Source organism: Moschus berezovskii, chromosome 10 (assembly GCF_049115385.1).
Source record: "Moschus berezovskii isolate FMDL1 chromosome 10, NW_MosBer_1.0, whole genome shotgun sequence".
NCBI lineage: Eukaryota > Metazoa > Chordata > Mammalia > Artiodactyla > Moschidae > Moschus > Moschus berezovskii.
Genome location: NC_142469.1, coordinates 71,906,844 through 71,916,694, shown reverse-complemented (window position 1 = coordinate 71,916,694; position 9,851 = coordinate 71,906,844).

Genomic DNA, 9,851 nt, shown 5'->3' with positions numbered 1-9,851 from the left:
TGTAACTGAAGCTTTGTAGCTTATGGGGTGGGAGGGCAGTTAACATCCTTATAATATTCACTCTTATCCTTGAACATGGGATCCACTCTTCCTATCCACTTATATAGTGAACTTCTTTCATGTCTTCCAATAAAGTCTGATGATTTCCTTTATAAAGATATACATGTTTTCTTTAGATTTACTTATGATACCTTATATTTTGTTGTTGTTACATATGGTATGCTTTAAAATTGTATGCATATGTATATTTAGGTATGTAGGAATGCAGCCTATTCATATATGTCTTATTCTGACCTCAATTAGTAATTCTAATAATTGAGTTTTCCCAAATTTGAGTTATATAATGAATTCAGTTCAGTTCAGTCACTCAGTTGTGTCCGACTCTTTGCGACCCCATGGACTACAGCATACCAGGCCAATGAATACTATTTGTGACTGATGGTTGTTTTATTTCTGCCTTTAAACTAATTTTAAAATTCTTTAAAATTAATATTTCACCATTAGATATGATATTTGATAGAGTTTTACAAGCTTTACCAGATTAGGAAATCCCTTTTAATTCATAGTTTGCACAGCATTGTTTTTTGTTTTTTTTTTAATTTATTGCAGTATTGTTGATTTAGTATGTATTAATTTCTGCTGCACAGCAAAGTGAGGCAGTTATACACACATACACACACATATATATACAGTCTTTTCATATTCTTTTCCATTATGATTTATTACAGGATTTGAGTATATTTCCCTGTGTTCTACAGAGGGCTTCCTGGGTAGCTCAAATGATAAAGAATCTGCATGCAATGTGGGAGCCCTGGGTTTGATCCCAGGGTCAGGAAGATCCCCTGGAGAAGGGCAACCCACTCCAGTATTCTTGCCTGGAGAATTCCATGGGCAGAGGAGCCTGACAAACTACAGTCCATGGAATCCGAAAGAGTTGGACATGACTGAGTGACTAACACTATGGTCCACTTCTATGGTGCTCTAGAAGGATCATATCATTTATCCATTCTATGTACCATAATTTGCATCTGCTAATCTCAAACTCCCAATCAACCCCTCCTCGAATCTCTCCCCTTTGGCAACCACAAGTCTGTTCTATCTATGAATTGCTTCTATTTCATAGATAAATTCATTTATATTATAGTTCAGATTCCACATATAAGTGACATCATATGGTGTTTTTCTTTTTTTGACTTCATTACTGTGATAATCTCTAGTTGCATCCATATTGCTGCAAATGGCATTATTTTATTGTTTTTATGCATATATGTACCACATCTTATTTATTCATTCATCTGTCAATGGACATTTAAGTTATTTCTATGTCTTGGCTATTATAAATTGAACATTGGGGCACATGTATCTTTTTCAAACTATAATTTTCTCCAGATATGTGCATGGCATTTGTTTTTAATTTTTTAAATTGAAGTGTAGTTGCTGTACAATATTATATGTTACAGTTATATAGTGAATCACAACTGTTAAAGTTTATACTCCATTGATAGTTATTATAAAATATTGGCTGTATTCCCTGCATTGTACAATATATCCTTGTAGCTTATTTTATACCTTTTAATCCCCTACCTCTCTCTTGCCCCCATCCCCACAGATGACCCTAGTTTGTTCTTTTTTTGTATATATAATTTTTATGTTTTATTTTTGGCTGTGCTAGGTCTTCATTGCTGCATGGGGAGCAGGAGTTACTCTCTAGTTGGGGTCCACGGGCTTCTCATTGTTGTGGCTTCTCTTGTTATGGGGGCTTCCCTGGTGGCTCAGACAGTAGAGAACCTACCTGCAATATGAGAGACCCAGGTTCCATCCCTGGGTCAGGAAGATCCCCTGAGAAGGAAGTGGCAACCACTCCAGTATTCTTGCCTGGAGAATTCCATGGACAGAGTATCCTGGTTGGCTACAGCCCACGGGGTCGCAAAAAGTCAGACATGACTGAGAGCCAAACTCTCTCTCTCTCGTTGCAGAGCATGGGCTCTCAGGCACAGGGTGCTCTCGGGCTCTAGAGCACAGGCTCAGTAGTTTTAGGGCACGGGCTTTGTTGCTCCATGTACACCATGTGAGATCTTCCCAGATCATGGATCAAACCAGTGTCTCCTGCATTGGTAGGTAGGTGGATTCTTTATCACTGAGCCACCAGGAAAGCCCCTAGTTTGTTCTTTATATCTGAATCTGTGTTTTTAATTTTTAATGGTGTTAATTTTATCGAATGTTTTTCTTATTCTATTTTCTATTTTAAGTATGATTTTTCTGTTGTATTAAAATTTGTATTAAGTTGAGGAAATTTCCTTCTAAATCTGCAAACAAATATGCTATGTTTTTAAAATCATCAAATTAGAAAAACAAGTTTTTCTCCATATATTAAGAGGATCTTATTTTCTCTTTTATTCAGTTAATATGATAATAGATAAAATATAGACATAGATATAGAAATTTTAAAAAACAGGTTTTTCTAAACTTAACTCATGTTCTTGGGGTAAACCCACTTATCCAGTTGGGTCATAATTTTTATTTCATTTTCTAGTCATTGGATCTTCTTTGCTAACATTTTATTAAGGAGGTTTTTGTCAGTGTTTGTGAAATTAGCATTGTTATTTTCATTCTTTAAATCATTCTAACCTGGTTTTGATATCAGAGTAATACTGGTTATGTAATGTGTGTTTTGGAGTAGATATTTCTTCTTTTTCTATTTTATGGTAAAGTTCCTAGGTGGCCCTTCCATTGCTGGTAGATCTCCTTTGTGAAACTGTCTTATCACTTTCACCCGATCCTATGGACAGATTTTTATTGGATTGGCCAAAAAGTATGTTCACGTTTTTTCTTAAGATCTTATGGGAAAAACCTGAGCGAACTTTTTGGCCAACACAATATATTCTTGTTTGTCTTTAATATTTTTAAGTCTCTTTGGAGTTATCTTTGTCTCTTTAGGTCGATATAATAAAATGTCACAGACTGGGTAGCTTATCAGCAATATAAATTTATTTCCCTCAGTCTTGGGGGCTGAAAAGCCCAAGATCAAGGTGCCAGCCAGGCCTCTTCCTGGTTCACAGCTGGCCCCTTCTCTCTGTGTCCTCACATGGTGGAAGGGGTAGGGATCTCTCTTGTATACGGCACTAATCTCATTCAGGAGGGCTCTATCCCCATGGCTTAAGCACCCCCCTACCAAGTAGGCCCCACCTACTAATGCCATCACCTTGAGGGGTTAGGGTTTCAGTATATGACTTTGTGGTGACATAAACATTTTAGACTACAGCAGGGATTCTGTGCTTTCCCTCTCATTTGAGTCAGTTTTGCTAATGCATTCATCTAGAAAATGGTTGGTTTTATCTAACTTTTCTAATTCACTGGGAAAAATTGTTCAAAGTATTTTCTTATTTTGGTTGTTGGGTCTATAGCTGTAGTTCAGGGCATTTTCTTCATTGCCATTATTTGCTAGTTATCTCTCTCATCAGTCTTTTCCATACTGTAGCTATTTTACTAGTGTTTTTACATAATGAATTTCCGGTTTTTTTCTGCCCTCCCGAATGTGTTTTTGTTGTCATCTTATTATTTTTGTCCTTCCTCTTCATCTACTCACCGTAGCTGCTTTCCCATGACTCCTTTTCTTCCTGGGACTAGCAAGCGAGACTCCAGAGGAGGAAGAAGAAAATGTACTATTCTTGAAATGAAATTAAGCCAAGAAAAATTGAGGCTGGCATTTCTTCCAAGAAGTGCTAGTCTCAAGTTGTTCTTTAAAGGAAAAGTTGTGAAACTCTTCTTTCAGCTATTTGGAAAGCCCTGGAAGGTATGTTCTAAGGGAACATTTTCAGAGAATGTTAGTGGATGTTTTTACTGAATAACAAAAGTCTAGGCAATCTTGGAGGCAACAGGAAAAGGATCTTTATTTTCTTTATTGCTGTGATTCATTGTAGACCTCATAAATGCTACCTGACATCACGGAAGGCAAGGGAGGAGAAAATAAGAAAGCAGTGACTATATAATTTATTTCTAAGTCACAGTTCACAAGCTGAGCTCTGGTGTTTTGCCTCGCTGATGTACCCCTGCACACATGAAGCCAGGGCCCACACAAATGGCAGGATATTCCCTACCTCCAGCATCTGCAGCACCCAAATGGTACACAATTGTGAGAAAGAGTCTGTTCATCTCGGATTTTATTTTCACCCACCATCTCATCCCTATGTTAACTTAAAATTTCTTATGACCTCTGAGCCCACTTCGGGTGGACACTTCCATCTCTCAGTACAATAGATTTTTTTTTTTAATCCAGAAGGCTTAATTTAGAATGTAACAAATAGGTAAACAAACAGTGCATTAAAATAAATGCTCACTAGAAATATGCAAATAATGCTAGGAGAGGTATAGAGATACTCCTTTCCTAGTCTCAAGGAATCATCAGGTTTCCTGGAAGAAGAACTGGAGCTTAGGTTATCAAGCTGGGGGAATCACTTTCAGAATGGGCATGGAGGGGTAAGAGGATTTAAGGCCAGAGGGATGAAGGATGAGTGAGTCGTAAAAGGAAGTGAGGCCAGGCTGTGGAGGAGCCAGTGTCAGACATACTGAAACACTCCAGTAATGAGGAAGGAGGCAGGTGAAGAGAAGAGAGGGGAGTGGTGGAGCATCCCTTTCTTGATTGGATGAGCAATAGTCCAGCGCAGAAGATGGGTACCAAGTCTCAGGTTTCACCTAAAAGACAACAGCTGCTCAATCAGAGTTGCTCCAAGGCTGAGCCGTCTGCTCCCATCTCACCTGGCTGGTCTGCTACTTGCATGTGCCCTCAAATGACTAGACCCTGCCACTTGATGGCCTTCTCTCCTGCCTTGTCATTTCTAGAAGGGAGTATCAGCTGAGCCAGACCAGGGTGGTCAGGGATGGGGGCCCAGGATGGTTTGGTCAGTAAAATCCAGGCCTTGGGACATGAAAACTGAATGAAAGCCATGCTGGCTGACCAACAGACTGACCCCACCATGTGCAACAAGGCAGCAGATAGGGGACCTAAGCCTTCTTGGAGAATGTTCTATTTCAAAAATAACTTTGAAGTTATTACCATAAGGAATATAAGAAAATTGTGTTATTAATAGAATTTCTTACACCAGTTTTCTTACACTTAATCTTTATCTCTGGCTCTAGGGTCTATGCAGAAGAATGCTAGATTGCAGAGGCCCTCAAGATGTCAGGGATGAGACAATGGTTAAGATTCCACCTTTCAATGCAGGGCATGTGGGTTCAATCTCTAGGGAGGGAACGAAGGTTCCACTTTTTGGCCAAAAATTTTAAAAAAGCATGTCATGGATGGAGTATGTGGCAATTAGCATAACTGATGCCATCTGGAGCCCTTACAGTTTCTCCTGTCCTGCTGACTGCCCAGGATTGTACTGTACAATAAAAAATCACTTCTCTGTTATCAAGGGCTTTTTAGTTAGCAGGTATTATTTAACAATCATTAGGACCATGTAGCCTCAATGCTCTATTAGCCCCCCCTGAAATCAAAAATCCCTCATTGACATGTTCCTGGCACCCATGAGACTAGTTACCCATTCATGAATCTTGACTTAAGAATGTGCTTCCTGTTTCCGAATACCTAACCAAATAACTCAGGTTAACTATAAGATTGCCCCAATAACCCCTTGGTGTGGTACAGAATGCAGCTGCAAATACTTCCAGGTCATTGTCTCCCCTCCCCCAATCCAGACACCACCCTGTAAGTTACCCTATATTAAACGATTGTTTGAAGTTGCTTGCCTCACTTTGCCATCTCAAGATACCTTCTCAGTTCAGTGAGCACTTTTTATTCCCTCTGTTCTCCATCACGAGCCTGGATGAAAGGCTGGTAAACAGAGATAAGTTCCTGATCCAAAGTGTTTCTGGGGAAGAGAGGTTGCAATGAGCCCCAATCAAGGGAATAACTTGAGATCTCTAGCAAATGTTGCAGAGCATTTTCATGAGCTGCATCTCACTTTTTCCTCACCAAATGGTGTGCTCTACACATTGCACTCTATCAATAATGCTCACTTTGCAGGTGGGGAAGAGGTGCTGGGGGAAATTAAATAACTAAGCTGGTGAGTACAGCATTCAGGACTCATACCCAGATCTTTAGACTTCTCAGCCCAAATTCACCTCTCCCTGACCATAGCCTCAGCCTTCAGTACTCTTGGTTGGTTATGAGAGGATAGAGGTGGGCAGGATGTCTAGTCCTTTAAGGCTTGGCAGACCAAGGAGGTTCTCAGTCCTGGGGATCACAGTGGGAGTTTGAAGTGAGAACAGGGTCAGCGGTTGAGGAATTAACCTTGTTCCCCTTATATCAGGGGAACCTGATATCCCCTTATATCCCCAACCTCCAGGATCTAATGCCTAATGATCTGAGGTGGAGCTGAGATAGATGTAATAATAATAGAAACAAGGTGCACAATAAATATAATGCTTGAATCATCTCCCTCCCCTGCCCACCATCTGTCTTCCACAAAATCGGTGCCTGGCGCCAAAAAGGTTGGGGACCACTGCCTTACCTTCCTTCCTCCAAGGCCATGGTGGGGGCGGCTGGAGTGCACAGCGGGGTGAAGTGGCCTCAAAGGACAGTGGGCAGGAAGAGGAGAGGACGGTACCTAAAGCAGGACTTGGCTTTTTTTCACCTCAAAGTTAAGAATATTCTCATGCTTCTTAGTAACCTTGTGTGGGAAAGTTTTTCCTGGATAAGTGTTCTTTGTTGTGTTTAAGCAGGTATGTCGATGGCCTTCAGGTACAACCCCAGCCTTCGGTATTTCAGACCCAGTTGGGGTCCTTCTACTGCTGCAGAGGAGCGATGCTCAGGAGCTTGGGGGTTCACAGGCCAATTGCACTGCATTTGCTGTAGTGGAGGTGGATCCACCCGCCATGAAGACCAGCGCATACAACTGGAGCTAATCTTGCTTTGTCTCTTCTCTGTGTGAGTGAAGTCTTGTTCTGTCTAGCACTTGGCTGCGTAGTGTCTTCCTTGGGCTCTCCTGTACCAAGATGCAAGTACATGTAATTAAACCATGATAAGAAGACATGTTGGAAGCTGTGACAATAAGCTTAAGGGAAGTCTTGATGATGCTGATAAAAGAGGTAGAGAGTTAGGGCTGGGACATAGCTTCTCCAGGGCTGATTAATCAGAGCTCTATGAGAACGTAATTCCAGACCTCCCAAATGGCACCAGTACTACCACAAACATACTCTGAGATTTCCTCCATGACCTGGGAGATGTACTTCCTCTTCCTGCAGCCTAGAATTCTTGTCTGTAACATGACAGGTTTGGACCAGACAGTTTCTAAGTTCCTTTCCTGCTCTGGCCTTCTGTGTGTGTGTGTGCTGTGCTCAGTTATTTCCGATTCTTTGTGATCTCATGGACTGTAGCCCACCAGGCTCCTCTGTCCATGGGATTTTCTAGGCAGGAATACTGGAATGGTTTCCATTTCCTACTCCAGGGGATCTTCACAACACAGGAATCGAACTCATATCTCTAGCCTCTCCTGCATTGGCAGGAGGGTTCTTTACCATTGCACCACCATGACTCCATAATTTGTTTTCACACATCAACACTGTGATTTGGAAGAGAATGAGATGATATTCCGATAGAATTTGATGGCTATAGTTCTCTTAGCAAATGAAGTGAAAATATTCAATTTTTGGTATTCAAGTCCATCTTTGCAAGCTCTGATTAGCATGTACTAGTCCTGTCTCCCAGATTACTTCTGGGCAGGTTCATCATATTTGTCAATCAAATTGCCTGATTAGTCCCACTCATCCTTTTCACAGCACATCACACACCAGTATCTAAGGTTGGGAATGGGTACCCTCCCTGCAACAAACCAGGAAAATAGACTCTAAATGCTGTTTTAAAAACACAGCAAAAAATGTAGACAACATGCAAAAACATAAAGGAAAAATGGCTAAAATCCCACCAATCTTACTCCAAGATGATCACCATCACAAGTAACATGTGAGTGGCCATTCTTGCATCCATTTTCTATATTTAGATATACAGACACACATCATTTTGTTTAAGTGAGAGCATACTATAGATACAAGCAAGACTTTTAAAAGTTGATTGAAAAACCTATATTTGAGAATTTTATGAGTTTAATAATTTTATTGTAGAATTTTAAAATTATACTTTTTCTTATCATTAAAGAAAGGATCTTGGCATAAAAAAGAAAGATGAGAAGATTTGCTCTCTCAAATCACAGTTGTACCATCCATGTGTAAAGATGCTGACAAAAATGGAAACTGACACTGTAGAATTCCCTGATAAGAGAGGCTGCAAAACTCTACATGAAACAGATGACAAAACCTGTTTCCTTCACTTTGTAGGAGTTAATAATTTGCCAACTGGATCTTATACAATAGAAAATTTTTAGATAATATAGAATATTATTTAAATTGTCACTCTATATTGACAATTTACAGTTGCCAATACTGAGACTAATAAATCAGAGTTTAAAGAATAAATAATCAAATATTTTAAACATAGGCTTGATGAGCTCTTTAAATTCCAGAAATGATTTGTTTCAGCTTTTGAACTAGAGATGAAAACTCCCTGAAGCATCTTCTAGGATAAGTTACATGACTGAAGGAGCACAAACAACTCTGAGACAAATAAATCCTGTAATGATTTTATAACCAGATATTATTCACTTCCTGGTGGATGAAGAGTAAGTAAAGAGAATCCCATCAGTACCCATCAGCAACTCAGTGAATCCAAGACTTAGCTACAAATATGGAGACAGAGTTCTCATCTTTCCTTCTGCAGAACTGCACTTTCACCTTACAAATGGATTGACTTGTCTATAGACAGGAATGGACTGACTTTTTTTTTCCTTTAGCTCATCTCTTATCAGTACTAACAGCACAAAGAAGAGGTTCCTATATATGAACATTCCACAATGAACCTCAGCTACACTGGGAAATTCAAAGTGTTGTTTCACTTTTTTTTAATCTTATGGTTTATCCTTGTACAAATGTGTTGACATTTTACTGAAAATACAAAAGCATTGATGTGTAAAAACACTGGAGCCTTAATACAAATTAAGGTAATTGCACTGAACCAGTGGTGTTTGTATTATTCAACATCACGCACGCCCTGAAAAAAACAAACACCAGTTTCACTTAACAATGCCCTTGATGCAGAAGAAAAATATTGTGTGAGACAAAATAATATGGACACATAAGATATTTCTGCTGTAGATTGAAGGCAATTGTTTCAAGGAAAAGCTCTTTGAATTGTAAGCTGAGCTGACTGTTTTATTCGGAGAAGACTATTTTTACTTGAAACAACAAATGACATACAAGCTATGGTTATTCAGACTGGTGGGCTTGGCAGGCAATTTTTTAAAAACCAACAAAGTAGGCTGTCACTCCCAGGACTGACATTTTTGGCTAATTTTTTATTCTTTGCTGATGATAAAGTTTTGACTTTCAAGAGACTAGAATTTTGGAAAACTTGTGCCTTCTGTGAGTTTGACACCTTCCAAATACTTAAAGATATTTTTTGATGCTATCGATGGAGCTATTGGTAGAGGTGATTTTTTTTTTTTGCATATTGTATAATTTGTTGTCGTTTAGTCACTTAGTCATGTCTGACTCTGTGCCTCCATGCAGTACACCAGGTTTCCCTGTCCTTCACCATCTAGTTGATATCAACATTTGAAAGACCTGTACAATGTTGTGAGTAGATATTTACCAATATGCAATCTGGTAAAAAAAAAAAAGTCCATAATTAAAAGATCTACTCAAAGTACAAGATAGACCAATGGATTTTAATGTTACAAAATACAAAAGTTTCGTTGACATCATTTCAGATTCCACAATGTGGTTTACCTTTGAGAAAC